The sequence below is a fragment of the Lathyrus oleraceus genome, chromosome 5 (assembly GCF_024323335.1).
Source record: "Lathyrus oleraceus cultivar Zhongwan6 chromosome 5, CAAS_Psat_ZW6_1.0, whole genome shotgun sequence".
NCBI classification, from domain to species: Eukaryota; Viridiplantae; Streptophyta; class Magnoliopsida; order Fabales; family Fabaceae; genus Lathyrus; species Lathyrus oleraceus.
Window position 1 is genome coordinate 538,985,788 of NC_066583.1, and position 17,937 is coordinate 539,003,724.

The 17,937-nt window shown below is 38.0% G+C and overlaps 3 non-coding genes across 3 annotated transcripts; all 3 read right to left on the minus strand.

Moving 5' to 3' along the window:
- Window positions 1-1,728: 1,728 nt before the first annotated feature.
- TRNAN-GUU (transfer RNA asparagine (anticodon GUU)) lies at window positions 1,729-1,802 on the minus strand. The gene has a single exon. It is a non-coding gene; the product is annotated as a tRNA-Asn (tRNA).
- A 3,433-nt stretch (window positions 1,803-5,235) lies between these two features.
- Window positions 5,236-5,309, minus strand: TRNAN-GUU (transfer RNA asparagine (anticodon GUU)). Its single transcript has one exon. It is a non-coding gene; the product is annotated as a tRNA-Asn (tRNA).
- A 4,909-nt stretch (window positions 5,310-10,218) lies between these two features.
- TRNAN-GUU (transfer RNA asparagine (anticodon GUU)) lies at window positions 10,219-10,292 on the minus strand. Its single transcript has one exon. It is a non-coding gene; the product is annotated as a tRNA-Asn (tRNA).
- Window positions 10,293-17,937: the final 7,645 nt, after the last annotated feature.

Below are 17,937 nucleotides of genomic sequence, written 5' to 3' on the forward strand. Positions count from 1 at the left end.
GTCATGGTTTTTCATTGAAAGCCTTTCGCCAAGGCGTGCCTCATATTTGGGGGATTATAAATGTCATTGTCTTCCATTGAAAGCACTTCTCTCTGACACGCGTAATGTTTGGGGGTCTATGTAATATCATCGTCTTTCAATGAATCACTTTTCCCATATATGCTTCGTACCTGGGAGACTATGTAATGTCATGATCTTCCACTAAAATCACTTCGACTTTATACACGTCGTGTTTTAGAAACTATGTAGTAGTAAATATTTTGACATCATGACATCAATATTTAGTGAGATAAATACAACATATAAGAGCTCACAAATATCCTAGAGAGTACCCATAACAAGTGGGTAGAAAATGAGATGCTTAAAATGATATCAGATAAGTTCTTCATAAAGAGACAAGGGTGAGGCCCATTGGATTTAACACCAACGCGCCATAAGTGAGGAGATCAGCTTGGCATGTTGATGAGACAACCCAATAAAAGGGCTTTATTACATAAATAATACATTCAAGATAGATCAATGAGCATTACGAGTCAGACTCAGACAAAGGAACAAGAGCATTCATGGCCATTAAGTGGATATTAAACACAAAGGTTACTCAAATTCGTATATATACTAATGATAGTGGAAGGAAAGCGACAAACAATCCATACACATATAAATGAGATTTTACTAGCCATCTCTAGTATAGTTTACATGGATGAAAATTTCAAGTATAATTACCATTAAAGGATAATATGGTTTATTATAGAATTCTAAACGATGACCATTCTTCATGCATTAGAGAGTGTGGAAAGAGAAAATGTGTTCATCATTTACTCTTTTATTGTGAGTACTTTGAGTGTATTTGGTTGAGCATTTTGAATTGGTTAGACATCCATAGTGTTTTACTCAGAAGTTATATCATCCATGCTACACTCTTTAAAAACTTATTTATGGATGCAAAGAGTCTCGCAAAATAATTTGTTTGTCTCGTGTGTGGATTTTGTGGAAATAACATAATAAACTTTTTAGATAAAAGAACTCTTTATATTGCATGTTCTATATTGCATATTCTAGATCAAGTTAATATTAATGTGTGGTAGTGGTAAAAGTCTAAGAATAAAAGTTTTACATTTGATATGAATATTTGGTGGACCAATTCGCTTAGTTGTCTTTGATGTATAACCACATATAATATAACTTTTAGTCTTACATTTTGGTCCTATAACCACTTATTATAATTTTTCTTTTGTAGTTTTAGTGTGCTTCTGTAATTCCCATGGGGGTTTAGCTGACTTGTCAATTGTGTTTTTTAAAAAGAATATTAAAAACGCAAGAAGTAGGGGTTGAACCAACCTTGTGTATGGATTTTGTGGAAAGAACATGATAAACTTTGTTAAATATGATGTGCGGTGGTGGTAATATTCTAAGAATAAATTTTTTCTATTTGATATGAATATTTGGTAGATCAATGCAGTTAGATGTCTTTTATTTATAATCACATAATATAATTTTATTTTATTTTGTTTTGGCGTGCTTCTTAAATTCTCCTCGATTGTAAAACGAGTTAAAAAGATTAAAAATGCTATAAAGAAAGGTTCTATTTGATCTCAATATGTTTGTGGACCAATTCACTTTGTTGTATTTGATTTATAACCACTTAATGTAGTTTTTCTTTTATGGTTTTGGTGTGCTTCGAAAATTAAAATTCAGCTCTATATGACATGTCAAAAAAAATATTTAAAACGCTAGAAGGAGGGGTTGAACCTCCGACCTTGTGGTTAACAGCCACACGCTCTAACCAACTGAGCTATTCCAGCTTGTTGATTAAAATTTAATTTATTCCCATTTATTTTGTTAAAAGTTATAGTTTATGCGAATTTTTTACCAAAATACCCAACTTTTTCAAAAAAAAACCAAAATAACCCTGATTTCAAAAAAAAATCTCAAACTACCCCACTTTTAAGAGGAGGCGCCAATTGGATTGGCTAGGGCTCCTGGTGCTGCCAATCCAATTGGCGCCCATGTGTAAAGCTTAAAGGGAGGCGCCAATTACATTGGCACCTCTGTGTGTTTTGTAATTTTTTTTCAAAAAAAGTCTACATGATACATAAAGTCGAAATCGAACCAATTCATACTAATATTAATTCTCGTTTACACAAAAAAGACTAATGTTGATGACCGGGATCACCTAACCGACCTCCGGTCCCACATCCCCTAGCTACCTGAACCCGTAGCCCTAACCCACGTTGATGATTCACCCCACGTGTTTGAGCATATGAGGGCCCAAGAATATCACTACCAACTGCATGAGATTGCCTGTTGAGATAGTTAGACAAATCAACGTAGTCTTGTGTATGCATCGAAGGTGTACCACCATAGCTGAGTTCATGACCCATGCCAGAGTAATTGGGTTGTGTTTGACTTATTGGTTGGCGACCGGGACAATTGAATGGAGACATTGGTCTGAATGATGCGTCGAGGAAAGGTTGGAAAGATTGTTGTGGTGTTTGGTAGAGATAGGGTTGTTGAAGGTTTCAGTTTCGAGATGTTTGAGCTTCTTGGCTATGGTAGGAGGAGGGACGATTGGTGTTAAATGATCATTGAGTGTTTTGGCTAAGGCAGCTTTGGTAGGGTGATATGTTGGGTGCGATGCAATGTTAGATCTCTAGTTGATAATCTAGTTGTTAGTGCTGGTACGAGGTATGATCTTGGTATTGTGGTTGAGTGTATGGCATGTTAAGGTTGTATGTTTGTATTCTTGTGGAACGAAAAGTTTGACGGATAGGGGGTTGTGTGTAGTCGGTCTGACAATGTTGTTGGGGGTTAGATGTTGAGGCGTCTGGTGTGTAAGTTTCCTGGCATGGATCGTATAGGTACATATCCTCGATGATGAACTCAAAACCAACCTCTCTGTACCAAGTCATATAAGTACGACTTGGCTTTTATTCGGTTGGCATCACTGCATCAGTTAAGACATGGTCATGGCGGTGCTTCCATTTGTGAAACTCAGATCTAGTGAAGTTTTGCCATGGGTTAAAGTTCCATTGGTCGTTAACTTTGCATAGATGCCATTCTCCTAGGTTTGCTGGGGGATCTGGGATGTGTTGTAGCATACCGAACTACAATTTCACACGATCACAGTTGTGCATATATATATATATATATATATATATATATATATATATATATATATATATATATATATATATATATATATATATATATATATATATATATATATATATATATTCATTTGGCGGCTATATTAAAATTGATTATTTTAATGTCATGGTTTTTCATTGAAAGTCTTTCGCCAAGGCGTGCCTCATATTTGGGGGATTATGTAATGTCATTGTCTTCCATTGAAAGCACTTCTCTCTGACACACGTAATGTTTGGGGGACTATGTAATATCGTCGTCTTTCAATGAATCACTTTGCCCATATATGCTTCGTACCTGGGAGACTACGTAATGTCATGATCTTCCACTAAAATCACTTCGACTTTATACACGTCGTGTTTTAGAAACTATGTAGTAGTAAATATTTTGACATCATGACATCAATGTTTAGTGAGATAAATACAGCATATAAGAGCTCATAAATATCCTAGAGAGTACCCATAACAAGTGGGTAGAAAATGAGATGCTTAAAATGATATCAGATAAGTTCTCCATAAAGAGACAAGGGTGAGGCCCATTGGATTTAACACCAACACGCCATAAGTGAGGAGATCAGCTTGGCATGTTGATGAGACAACCCAATAAAAGGGCTTTATTACATAAATAATACATTCAAGATAGATCAATGAGCATTACGAGTCAGACTCAGACAAAGGAACAAGAGCATTCATGGCCATTAAGTGGATATTAAACACAGAGCTTACTCAAATTCATATATATACTAATGATAGTGGAAGGAAACCGACAAACAATCCATACACATATAAATGAGATTTTACTAGCCATCTCTAGTATAGTTTACATGGATGAAAATGTCAAGTATAATTACCATTAAAGGATAATATGGTTTATTATAGAATTCTAAACGATGACCATTCTTCATGCATTAGAGAGTGTGGAAAGAGAAAATGTGTTCATCATTTACTCTTTTCTTGTGAGTACTTTGAGTGTATTTGGTTGAGCATTTTGAATTGGTTAGACATCCATAGTGTTTTACTCAGAAGTTATATCATCCATGCTACACTCTTTAAAAAACTTATTTATGGATGCAAAGAGTCTCGCAAAATAATTTGTTTGTCTCGTGTGTGGATTTTGTGGAAATAACATAATAAACTTTTTAGATAAAAGAACTCTTTATATTGCATGTTCTATATTGCATATTCTAGATCAAGTTAATATTAATGTGTGGTAGTGGTAAAAGTCTAAGAATAAAAGTTTTACATTTGATATGAATATTTGGTGGACCAATTCGCTTAGTTGTCTTTGATGTATAACCACATATAATATAACTTTTAGTCTTACATTTTGGTCCTATAACCACTTAATATAATTTTTCTTTTGTAGTTTTAGTGTGCTTCTGTAATTCCCATGGGGGTTTAGTTGACGTGTCAATTGTGTTTTTTAAAAAGAATATTAAAAACGCAAGAAGTAGGGGTTGAACCAACCTTGTGTATGGATTTTGTGGAAAGAACATGATAAACTTTGTTAAATATGATGTGCGGTGGTGGTAATATTCTAAGAATAAATTTTTTCTATTTGATATGAATATTTGGTAGATCAATGCAGTTAGATGTCTTTTATTTATAATCACATAATATAATTTTATTTTATTTTGTTTTGGCGTGCTTCTTAAATTCTCCTCGATTGTAAAACGAGTTAAAAAGATTAAAAATGCTATAAAGAAAGGTTCTATTTGATCTCAATATGTTTGTGGACCAATTCACTTCGTTGTATTTGATTTATAACCACTTAATGTAGTTTTTCTTTTATGGTTTTGGTGTGCTTCGAAGATTAAAATTCAGCTGTATATGACATGTCAAAAAAAATATTTAAAACGCTAGAAGGAGGGGTTGATTTATAACCATTTAATGTAGTTTTTCTTTTATGGTTTTGGTGTGCTTCGAAGATTAAAATTCAGCTGTATATGACATGTCAAAAAAAAAATATTTAAAACGCTAGAAAGAGGGATTGATTTATAACCACTTAATGTAGTTTTTCTTTTATGGTTTTGGTGTGCTTCGAAGATTAAAATTCAGCTGTATATGACATGTCAAAAAAAAATATTTAAAACGCTAGAAGGAGGGGTTGAACCTCCGACCTTGTGGTTAACAGCCACACGCTCTAACCAACTAAGCTATTCCAGCTTGTTGATTAAAATTTAATTTATTCCAATTTATTTTGTTAAAAGGTATAGTTTATGCGAATTTTTTACCAAAATACCCAACTTTTTCAAAAAAAAACCAAAATAACCCTGATTTCAAAAAAAAATCTCAAACTACCCCACTTTTAAGAGGAGGCGCCAATTGGATTGGCTAGGGCTCCTGGTGCTGCCAATCCAATTGGCGCCCATGTGTAAAGCTTAAAGGGAGGCGCCAATTATATTGGCACCTCTGTGTGTTTTGTAATTTTTTTTCAAAAAAAGTCTACATGATACATAAAGTCGAAATCGAACCAATTCTTACTAATATTAATTCTCGTTTACACAAAAAAGACTAATGTTGATGACCGGGATCACCTAACCGACCTCCGGTCCCACATCCCCTAGCTACCTGAACCCGTAGCCCTAACCCACGTTGATGATTCACCCCGCGTGTTTGAGCATCTGAGGGCCCAAGAATATCACTACCAACTGCATGAGATTGCCTGTTGAGATAGTCAGACAAATCAACGTAGTCTTGTGTATGCATCGAAGGTGTACCACCATAGCTGAGTTCATGACCCATGCCAGAGTAATTGGGTTGTGTTTGACTTATTGGTTGGCGACCGGGACAATTGAATGGAGACATTGGTCTGAATGATGCGTCGATGAAAGGTTGGAAAGATTGTTGTGGTGTTTGGTAGAGATAGGGTTGTTGAAATTCTGGCGTAGTCAGAATTCAGATGTTCTACTCCAAGTCATGACATCTGATCCAACATTGTAACTAATACAGCAAAACAGTTAACACATTAAAAACCCTGTACCGACGCACTCTTTCACAGATGTCACGACATCTCCTTCTATGTCACCCTAGAAGGAAGGAATCCCTAGTCCTGTGCATCTGGTATACAAACTCAGCAAAGATCAATCATAGCACTCACTTATGTTGTTTTCCTACACAGTTATCAGCCCGATGTCTTAATATTGGTTTGGACATCATCTGTTACATTATTCCAGTATGCTTGCCTTTTACTTGTAATTCCTGAAATAAGGTTGAACACATTAATCTAATTACCACTTATTAGATTGCTAACAAATAGGCCATTTGTTAGGTTCATTAATTGTAGGGTAGTAGTTGGTTTCCTGGATTTTAGCTCAGCTGTTGGATTCCTAAAGAATAGCCTGAGAAAAATGCTGTAACAGAAAAACTAATTATCCTACACTTTAGCACATGCTGTCAGGAATGAATGTCACAACATTCAGTTTGACAGTCAGAACATATACAGCATGTTGATTCTGTTATGTTCCTGAAAAAACAGACTGTGCTAAATTTGCTGTACTGTAAAAGACCAATCAGTCTCTAATTTAGTATCAGCATACATGAACAACTGTCTAGACATCCAGTTTGACAGTTTCACAATGATCCTTTGGCCAGGTCTGTTTTCCACTTGAAAACCAGACTTAAATATATACTGAACTGAAGCATAAAAGCCAACTTGCCTATTATTCAGTATATGCTGTCAATGATGAATGTCAAGACATTCTGATTGACATTCAACCAGAAGGCTATGTATCAGGTCTGTTATTATCTTGGTTGGCAGACTGACATACAAGCTTAGTTATGGCATACAGGATTATAACATATGCAGAAGGAAAACAAACACAGGAAATTGTTAACCCAGTTCAGTCCAACATGACCTACGTCTGAGGGCTACCAATCCAGGAAGAAGATCCACTATCAGCAGTATTAATTCAGAGTTAAACTCCCCCGTTTACAACTCTTCACTTAATCTCTACCCAATGCAATCTATACCTAGGAACTCCTAGATAGAAACCTCCAGTTTCCATTCCTATCACTACAAATACAATGTAATGTTAACACACCTTGAACTTGCTTCACAGCTTCATTCAAGAACATAATCACTCTTGCCTACAGGCTTTGAGTTACAAATACTCTCAGCTTTGACCACTGAGAAACACATGGTAACCTTCCCACAGATTGGGAGGTTTACCTCACACACACCCCTAAATTTTCATTCTAAGAGGCTTACAAAAACTAGGTTACAATGCGCTATTTATAACCTAATCACCCAACTGGATTTGGGCCTTCAGAAATCGCAGCAAACTTGTTCTTTGCTGTTACAAATACAGCAGAAAATTTCTGCTACAAACAAGGTCTTCAATCCTAGAATCTCTCCATATATATCTCCTTATTTTGAGCCTATATATATATTCTGATTGAGTCTTTAAGACCTCCACATGGGAGTTAGGATATTCACCAAATATCCTTACTAATCCCAGAATATATACTGAATTAATTAATTCAGTTTTCTACACATGTGCGATGTCACAGACATGATGTCGTGACATCGTACATGACATGTTGGTCCAGATGTTGAACTTCTTCAACCCAACATATTAAAACAACAGAGATGATTACATTATTTGTTATACAAAATTAATGCCAATTCCAAGGTATTAACAGTTGTTGAAGGTTTTAGTTTCAAGATGTTTGAGCTTCTTGGCTATGGTAGGAGGAGGGACGGTTGGTGTTAAATGATCGTTGAGTGTTTTGGCTAAGGCAACTTTGGTAGGGTGATATGTTGGGTGCGAAGCAATGTTAGATCTCTAGTTGATAATCTAGTTGTTAGTGCTGGTATGAGGTATGATCTTGGTATTGTGGTTGAGTGTATGGCATTTTAGGGTTGTATGTTTGTATGCTTGTGGAACGAAAAGTTTGACGGATAGGGGGTTGTGTGTAGTCGGTCTGACAATGTTGTTGGGGGTTAGATGTGGAGGCGTCTGGTGTGTAAGTTTCCTGGCGTGGATCGTATAGGTACATATCCTCGATGATGAACTCAAAACCAACCTCTCTGTACCAAGTCATATAAGTACGACTTGGTTTTTCTTCAGTTGGCATCACTGCGTCAGTTAAAACATGGTCATGGCGGTGCTTCGATTTGCGACACTTAGATCTAGAGAAGTTTTTCCATGGGTTAAAGTTCCATTGGTTGTTAACTTTGCATATATGCCATTCTCCTAGTTTTGCTAGGGGGATCTGGGATGTGTTGTAGCATACCGAACTGCAATTTAACACGATCACAGTTGTGCATATATATATATATATATATATATATATATATATATATTCATTTGGCGGCTATATTAAAATTGATTATTGTAATGTCATGGTTTTTCATTGAAAGCCTTTCGCCAAGGCGTGCCTCATATTTGGGGGATTATGTAATGTCATTGTCTTCCGTTGAAAGCACTTCTCTCTGACACGCGTAATGTTTGGGGGACTATGTAATATCATCGTCTTTCATTGAATCACTTTGCCCATATATGCTTCGTACCTGGGAGACTATGCAATGTCATGATCTTCCATTAAAATCACTTCGACTTTATACACGTTGTGTTTTAGAAACTATGTAGTAGTAAATATTTTGTAATCATGACATCAATGTTTAGTGAGATAAATACAACATATAAGAGCTCACAAATATCCTAGAGAGTACCCATAACAAGTGGGTAGAAAATGAGATGCTTAAAATGATATCAGATAAGTTCTCCATAAAGAGACAAGGGTGAGGCCCATTGGATTTAACACCAACGCGCCATAAGTGAGGAGATCAGCTTGGCATGTTGATGAGACAACCCAATAAAAGGGCTTTATTACATAAATAATACATTCAAGATAGATCAATGAGCATTACGAGTCAGACTCAGACAAAGGAACAAGAGCATTCATGGCCATTAAGTGGATATTAAACACAGAGGTTACTCAAATTCATATATATACTAATGATAGTGGAAGGAAACCGACAAACAATCCATACACATATAAATGAGATTTTACTAGCCATCTCTAGTATAGTTTACATGGATGAAAATTTCAAGTATAATTACCATTAAAGGATAATATGGTTTATTATGGAATTCTAAACGATGACCATTCTTCATGCATTAGAGAGTGTGGAAAGAGAAAATGTGTTCATCATTTACTCTTTTATTATGAGTATTTTGAGTGTATTTGGTTGAGCATTTTGAATTGGTTAGACATCCATAGTGTTTTACTCAGAAGTTATATCATCCATGCTACACTCTTTAAAAAACTTATTTATGGATGCAAAGAGTCTCGCAAAATAATTTGTTTGACTCGTGTGTGGATTTTGTGGAAATAACATAATAAACTTTTTAGATAAAAGAACTCTTTATATTGCATGTTCTATATTGCATATTCTAGATCAAGTTAATATTAATGTGTGGTAGTGGTAAAAGTCTAAGAATAAAAGTTTTACATTTGATATGAATATTTGGTGGACCAATTCGCTTAGTTGTCTTTGATGTATAACCACATATAATATAACTTTTAGTCTTACATTTTGGTCCTATAACCACTTAATATAATTTTTCTTTTGTAGTTTTAGTGTACTTCTGTAATTCCCATGGGGGTTCTAGTTGACGTGTCAATTGTGTTTTTTAAAAAGAATATTAAAAACGCAAGAAGTAGGGGTTGAACCAACCTTGTGTATGGATTTTGTGAAAAGAACATGATAAACTTTGTTAAATATGATGTGCGGTGGTGGTAATATTCTAAGAATAAATTTTTTCTATTTGATATGAATATTTGGTAGATCAATGCAGTTAGATGTCTTCTATTTATAATCACATAATATTATTTTATTTTATTTTGTTTTGGCGTGCTTCTTAAATTCTCCTCGATTGTAAAACGAGTTAAAAAGATTAAAAATGCTATAAGGAAAGGTTCTATTTGATCTCAATATGTTTGTGGACCAATTCACTTTGTTGTATTTGATTTATAACCACTTAATGTAGTTTTTCTTTTATGGTTTTGATGTGCTTCGAAAATTAAAATTCAGCTGTATATGACATGTCAAAAAAAATATTTAAAACGCTAGAAGGAGGGGTTGAACCTCTGACCTTGTGGTTAACAGCCACACACTCTAACCAACTGAGCTATTCCAGCTTGTTGATTAAAATTTAATTTATTCCAATTTATTTTGTTAAAAGGTATAGTTTATTGTTAGATACCCAAAAGTGCTTATTTGAGCTATCAAATATGGGCATCTTTCACTCCATTTCCTTGCTAAAGTGTTCGAAACCACCTTTGTTTTTGATGAATTGCAATACAATGATAAACGATCGTGGTACCTTTGATTTGTGTGTTATTGTGCAGGAATTAGGCATGAAATAATAGAAAATGAAGCCACAAGAAAGTTGGCAAAGGGACCAAAAAAAGGATGCATTCATCAGCTTGCTCGCTAGGCGAGGGCTGTGGCGAAGAGCTCGCTAGGCGAGCACCTAGAGAGAACCAAGCGAAGAGCTCCAGTATTTTACAATAGCAAACATCAACAAACTCGCTAGGCGAGCAGCCAGCGAAGGGTGTAGCGAACACGTCCAGACTTGGTCAAAAGCGCAGCCAACACTCACTCGCTAGGCGAGCCATTAGCGAGCTCCCAGCGAGCAATTCCAGTAGCAAAACCTCCTAAGCTCGCTGGAGCGAATGGTGAAGCGTGGGCTTCGCCTAGCGAAGGTTTTGTTCGCCTAGCGAACATGCCAATCTGGCAAAGGATATTTCTTTGGGCGCATGTGCCTCAGGTGCCTCATTTTGGGGCTCGCTAGGCGAGCCATTCGCTCGCCTAGCGAGCATGACAGCTCAGTAGCAGCACTATAAGTAGCAAGGGCTACTTTTTGGATCCATACTTTTACACCTCCATACTTTTGTACTTTTGAGATATTTTTCCAGCATTGCTCTAGAGATACTTTGTGACCTAGAAATCATTTCTCTTCATCTCTTAACAATCTTTCACAAAAAGAAGGTGGATTCCCATCCAATCTCGATTATTCGACTCGGATATTGATCAACCTTCTTCCGAAACTTGTTGACCAAGCTACCATGAAAATGAGTAGCTAAGTTCTTCATTTTGTCAAGGTTAGATGTAGATGATCATTAGCTTTGTGTGTAAATGGGATGATCTTCATTTGTAAACTCTTTAATGGTGAATATATGGTGAAAACTTTGTTTTATTGAAAACTCTTTGTGTTGGTTTATGATCGAGAGATGTTTACCAACTCTTTACCTAGGTTTTCATCCAATCTTGTTTGTTAGCTAGAGATAGTAATGAATGATTTTGTTCACCATAAGGTTGAACCAAAAAGTTGTCATTTTGATATATTGTGTTAGAGATAAACAATGGATCAAAATGGGAAAACTCACAATGTGTGTTAGAGATAAACACATTGGGAGGACTTTGTGAAATAGTTTATCATCTAAAGGAGTTTATAAGTTTTGTTGATCGAACATATACATGCAAAGTGATCGTCGAATCCTAACTTTGGCAATATTTCTCAAATATTAAAACCAAATCTTTTACCGCAATTTCTTACACTTTTATGCAAGATACCGTGACTAAAACCAAAAACCCCCTTGTTACTACGAGTTAAGAATTGAAACAACTGTCGAACGGCGGCGATATCTCACAATCCCTGTGGAGACGATAACAAAAACCCGACACTTAAAACACAACCAACAAAATGGCGCCGTTGCCGGGGATTGTGAATTGATATTGCGAGCATCGCAATAGTTGCTTAATTTTTAGCTTTCGAATTTTTGACTTTTGCTTGTAATTTGTTTGGTTTAGTGTGCAGCTTTCATTTTATGCAAGGGCAGATTCCTGTGGACGAACTTCTTTTTGATCTCGAGATCGAAAGAACCGCAAGGAGGCTGAATAGCAGAACGAGACGAAGGAGGCAACAAGCTAGACAACAACAAGAACAAGGAGAAATTTCTTCTACCACACATCCACCGCCGTTCATACCTATCATGGAACCACCACCACCGTCCATTTCCACTCCATGTGTAAACAGTCCAAGGAATACTGCTCAATTTTCCAACCACACGGGAAGGCAAGCCGAGATGAAAACGGGAACTCTTAATTTACTATATGGAAGTCCATTCACCGGAATGGACCATGAAGATCCCTTTTCTTTTCTCACCAAATTTTACGAGATAGCATTGGCGGCCGGAGTTAATCAAGCTCAAGAGCTACCGTTGTTCAGAAGATTATTTCCCCACGCTTTGCTCGGCAAAGCAAAAGATTGGTACTTAGATCAAACACCTGCCGTCATGACAGATTGGAACGTGTTGGAAGAGAAGTTCATCGAAAGATTTTTCTCCCACAACCGGTTCATGGAATCCAAGATGGCCATCTCTGTGTTTTCACAAGGAACCAGCGAATCATTAAATGAGGCGTGGGAAAGATTCAAATCCATGCTTCGGAAATGTAAAGGGCATGGTTTTGATGAATTGACTCAAATCCATATTTTCAAAACTGGACTTCAACCAAACTGCAAGACTTTGTTGGATGCTACCTCGGGTGGTTCTTTATTGTCTAAAAATGCCGAAGAAGCTACAGATATCATAAATCGAATGGCTCTAAATGATCTCCAAAGTCAAAGTAGAGGCAACTCTTTGAAAAAGCCGGGAGTGCTTGAACTTGGGACGAACGATGTCATTCTTGCCCAAAACAAACTCATTTCAAAACAAGTGGAACTCTTAACGCAGCAAATAAAAGAGTTGAGAGAACCTTCAAAAGCTAAACAAATAGCTTGTTGTGAGCTTTGCAAAGGTGAGCATGACACCGGATTTTGTCCACCTCCCGGGTTTGAAGAAGTAAACTACATGGCAAACCAACGGGACTACCAACCGAGACAACAACAACAACAACCTTATCAACCACATCCTCAAAGTCAACAACAACACTTCCAACGGAATCAAGGGTTCCAACCTAGGAGTAAATATTACCATAACCAAGGTTATGGGGGTGGTTCTTCTAGCCGTCAACACCCTCCCCAAAATCCTTATCAACCTCAACAACCGTCGGTCGTAACTTCAAAGTTAGAAGAGACATTGACACAATTTATGCAAATGTCAATGGCTAATCAAAAGAGCAACGATGCGGCAATCAAAAATCTCGAGACTCAAGTTGGACAACTTGCTAAGCAACTAGCGGAACAACAACCCGGTCCTTCTTTTTCGACGAACACACAAACAAATCCTAAGGAGCATTGTAAAGCGATCACGACGAGAAGTGGGAGGGAGTTGATTAGTGAGAATAAAAAAAGAGATGAGAGTGAACAAAGAGAGGAAAAGAAGAAAAATGAGGAGGAAATATTGGAGGATAATATTGATGGTGAAGTGGGGGAGTGGAGTGAGGAAGAAAGTGAAAAGAACAAAAAGAATGGTGAAGTTGAAAAGAAAGAAAGTGTGGAAATTGAGAAAAATAAGAGTGATGAAGTAATGGGGGAGGAAGTGAAAAAGAAAAGAGCGAGAAGTTCTAGAGTTGCTAAAGGAAAGGAGGTAGTAAGCGCTACTCCAATCCAAAACCTTCCTTATCCACATGCTCCATCTAAAAGGGAGAATGAACGGCATTACGCCCGGTTCATGGATATTTTCAAACAACTGCAAATCAACATTCCGTTTGCCGAAGCATTGGAGCAAATGCCCAAGTATGCCAAATTCATGAAGGACATACTTACAAAAAAGCGGAGGTATACGGAACCGGAGACCATTGTCCTAGATGCGAGCTGTAGTGCAATCATTCAAAGGACGCTTCCGAAAAAAGAGGTTGATCCGGGACGAGTTACTTTGCCGGTTAAAATTGGTGATATCTATGTCGGAAAAGGACTAATTTTTTTGGGGTCAAGCATTAATCTTATACCATTGTCTATTGTAAAGAGGCTTGGCAACATTGAAATTAAGTCCATCCGGATGACTTTGCAATTGGCCGATAAGTCGACTACCCATCCTCATGGCGTAGCCCAAGATGTTTTGGTTAAAGTCGACAAATTCTTTTTCCCGGACGATTTTATTGTTATTGATATGGAAGAGGATGATGATGCTCCGCTCATTCTGGGCCGACCGTTCATGAAAACCGCGCGCATGATGATAGACGTTGATGACGGTTTGATGAAGGTGAGAGTCCAAAATGAAGAAGTTACTTTCGATCTATTCGAAGCAATGAAGCATTCAAAAGATAGAAGTGATAGCTTTCGCATCGATGTGATCGAAGAGGCAATTTTGGAGGTTTCTAAGCATATTCATGAGATATCTCCTTTGGAGTTAGCTCTTGATGACTCATTTGAAGTTTTCACAGTTGAAGAAGAGCAAGCTCTTGATAAATGCTTAAGGGAACTTGATGGTTTAAACGAACTACAACCGTGGGAAGTTGAGGAGGAAGACTTGAAGAAGGAGGTTAATGACGAAAAAGCGCCAATTGAATTGAAAATGTTACCTTCTACTTTGAAGTATGTATTCCTAGATGAGACCGAAGCAAAGCCGGTCATCATAAGCAACCTTTTGTCAAATGATGAAGAAGCCTGTTTGATCAATGTGCTAAAAAAAATCAAGAAGCCATGGGTTGGACTCTTTCCGATCTCAAACGAATTAGTCCTTCCTATTGCATGCACAAGATCTTAATGGAAGAGTATTTTAAGCCGGTAGCTCAACCACAACGCCGCTTAAATCCTACTATGAAGGAGGTTGTTAGAAAGGAAGTTGTCAAGTTGTTGGATGCGGGAATGATTTACCCGATTTCGGATAGTCCATGGGTTAGTCCTGTGCATGTGGTTCCGAAGAAAGGTGGAATTACCGTGATCCGAAATGACAAGGATGAGTTGATCCCTACTAAAGTTGCAAGGGGATGGCGAATGTGTATTGATTATAGGCGGTTGAATACCGCAACTCGAAAAGATCATTTTCCACTCCCGTTCATGGATCAAATGCTCGAAAGACTCTCGGGGCAACAATACTATTGTTTCTTGGATGGCTATTCCGGGTATAACCAAATTGCGGTTGACCCGGCCGATCATGAAAAAACGGCTTTCACATGTCCTTTTGGAATTTTCGCATACCGAAAAATGCCCTTTGGGTTGTGCAATGCACCGACGACTTTCCAAAGATGTGTGCAAGCCATTTTTGCCGACCTTATTGAGAAAACAATGGAAGTCTTCATGGATGACTTCTCGGTATTTGGTGGTTCCTTTAGTTTATGCTTGGCAAACTTGAAAACGGTGCTTGAAAGATGTGTGAAGACCAATCTTGTGCTCAATTGGGAGAAGTGCCACTTCATGGTGACCGAGGGGATAGTGCTTGGCCATAAAGTCTCTTCAAGAGGGCTTGAAGTTGATCGTGCTAAGGTTGAAGTGATTGAAAAGTTACCTCCTCCGGTGAATGTGAAGGGAATCCAAAGCTTTTTGGGGCACGCCGGGTTCTATCGGCGCTTTATCAAAGACTTCTCAAAGGTAGCTAAGCCTTTGAGTAATTTGCTAGCTAAGGACCAGGTATTTCTCTTAACTGATGAATGTTTGCAAGCTTTTGAGACTTTGAAAGAAAAATTGGTTACCGCTCCAATTATAGTCGCTCCAAATTGGAATTTAAATTTTGAGCTAATGTGTGATGCGAGCGACTATGCAATCAGGGCGGTATTAGGCCAAAGAAAAGAGAAAAAATTTCATGCGATACATTACGCAAGTAAAGTTCTTAATGAGGCTCAAATTAACTATGCCACCACTGAAAAAGAATTACTTGCGATAGTGTATGCGCTTGAAAAGTTTAGGTCTTATCTTATAGGGTCTAAAGTCGTAGTGTATACCGACCACTCGGCGATTAAATATTTGCTCACCAAACCGGATTCGAAGCAAAGGCTCATCCGTTGGATCCTCTTGTTGCAAGAATTTGATGTTGAAATCAAAGACAAGAAAGGATCGGAAAATTTGGTGGCGGATCATTTATCTCGCTTAGTTAATGTGGAGGTTACCGCTTCAGAGAAGGAAATCCGGGAAGAGTTTCCTGATGAAAAACTTTTCAAAATTCAAGTTAGGCTGTGGTTTGCAGACTTTGCGAACCACAAGGCTAGTGGTTTTGTGCCTCCCGACCTAACTTCGAACCAAAAAAGGAAGTTTCTTTCGGATGCTAAGTATTACGTATGGGATGACCCGTACTTGTTTAAGTTGGGTAGTGATAACCTTTTAAGGAGATGCGTTACTGGCGATGAAGCGCAGAGCATCCTTTGGCATTGTCACAACTCGCCTTACGGCGGACACTATAATGGGGTGAGAACGGCCACTAAAATCCTTCAGTCAGGATTTTATTGGCCCACTATTTTCAAAGACGCACATACCCATGCGCAAAGTTGTGATAGTTGCCAGAGAAGCGGTGGGATTAGTAAGAGAGACGAGATGCCTCTCCAAAATATCCAAGAGGTCGAAGTATTTGATTGTTGGGGCATCGATTTTGTAGGACCGTTCCCACCCTCTTATGGTAACGAGTATATGCTTGTCGCAGTTGATTACGTTTCTAAGTGGGTTGAGGCGATTGCCTCACCTCGGGCGGATGCGAAAACGGTAATAATTTTTTTGAAGAAAAACATATTTTCCCGTTTCGGAACCCCCCGAGTGTTGATAAGTGACGGAGGGTCACACTTTTGTAATGCACCGTTGGAAAGCATTTTAAAACATTACGGTGTATCACACAGAGTGGCAACTCCGTATCACCCACAGGCTAATGGGCAAGCCGAGGTCTCTAATCGTGAGATTAAGAGAATTCTCGAAAAAACTGTGTCAAATTCGAAAAAAGAGTGGTCACAAAAATTGGATGAAGCGTTATGGGCATACCGTACCGCCTTTAAAGCTCCAATTGGGCTCACTCCTTTTCAATTGGTGTTTCGTAAAACTTGCCATTTGTCGGTCGAATTGGAGCACAAAGCCTTGTGGGCTCTGAAATTTTTAAATTTTGAAAAGGATTTGGCCGGTGAGAAAAGGAAGGTGCAACTGCTCGAGTTAGAAGAGATGCGCAATGCCGCATATCACTCAAGTTGGTAGTACAAAGAAAAGGTAAAAAGATATCATGACAAAAAGCTTCGAAAGAAAGAATTTGTGTCCGGACAGTTGGTCCTATTGTTCAATTCCAGGTTGAAGTTATTCCCCGGAAAGTTGAAATCAAAATGGTCTGGGCCATTTCGGGTCAAAGAAGTTAAGGAGTACGGAGTTATTGTTATTGAGGACATGGAAAAGAAGGAGAGTTGGACCGTTAATAGCCAACGTTTGAAGGTTTATCTCGGCGGTCATGTGGATCGCGAGAGCTGTGCTATTTCTTTGGATGCTCCTCTGTGAGCATCGCACCGTCGAGCTTATCCGACGTTAAACAAGTGCTTGTTGGGAGGCACCCCAACATTGTAAGTATTTACAGTTTTTCTGTGGTGTCGTATTGGGATTCCAATTGTTAAACCTTGCTGAATGTACCAGGAATGCTATTTTTGAAAAAGCAAATGCTGTCATGCTCGCTAGATGCTCGCTAGGCGAAGCAGTAGCGAGCGGATTCGCTAGTTGCTCGCTAGGCGAAGCAGCAGCGAGCGCTGCGTGGCAGCACTCATTTAATTCTCAGCAGGCCACTCTTTTGGGCCCAAGTGCAATTTTTCTTTTTATCACTCTGAATTGTAGCACTCACAAACACTCTCTCACTTTTCATCTCACTCAAACCCTAAACGGTTACATTGCATTGCAAACCTCACTGTGCACTTCAAATTCAATCAATCTCTTTCACTAAGGTTTGC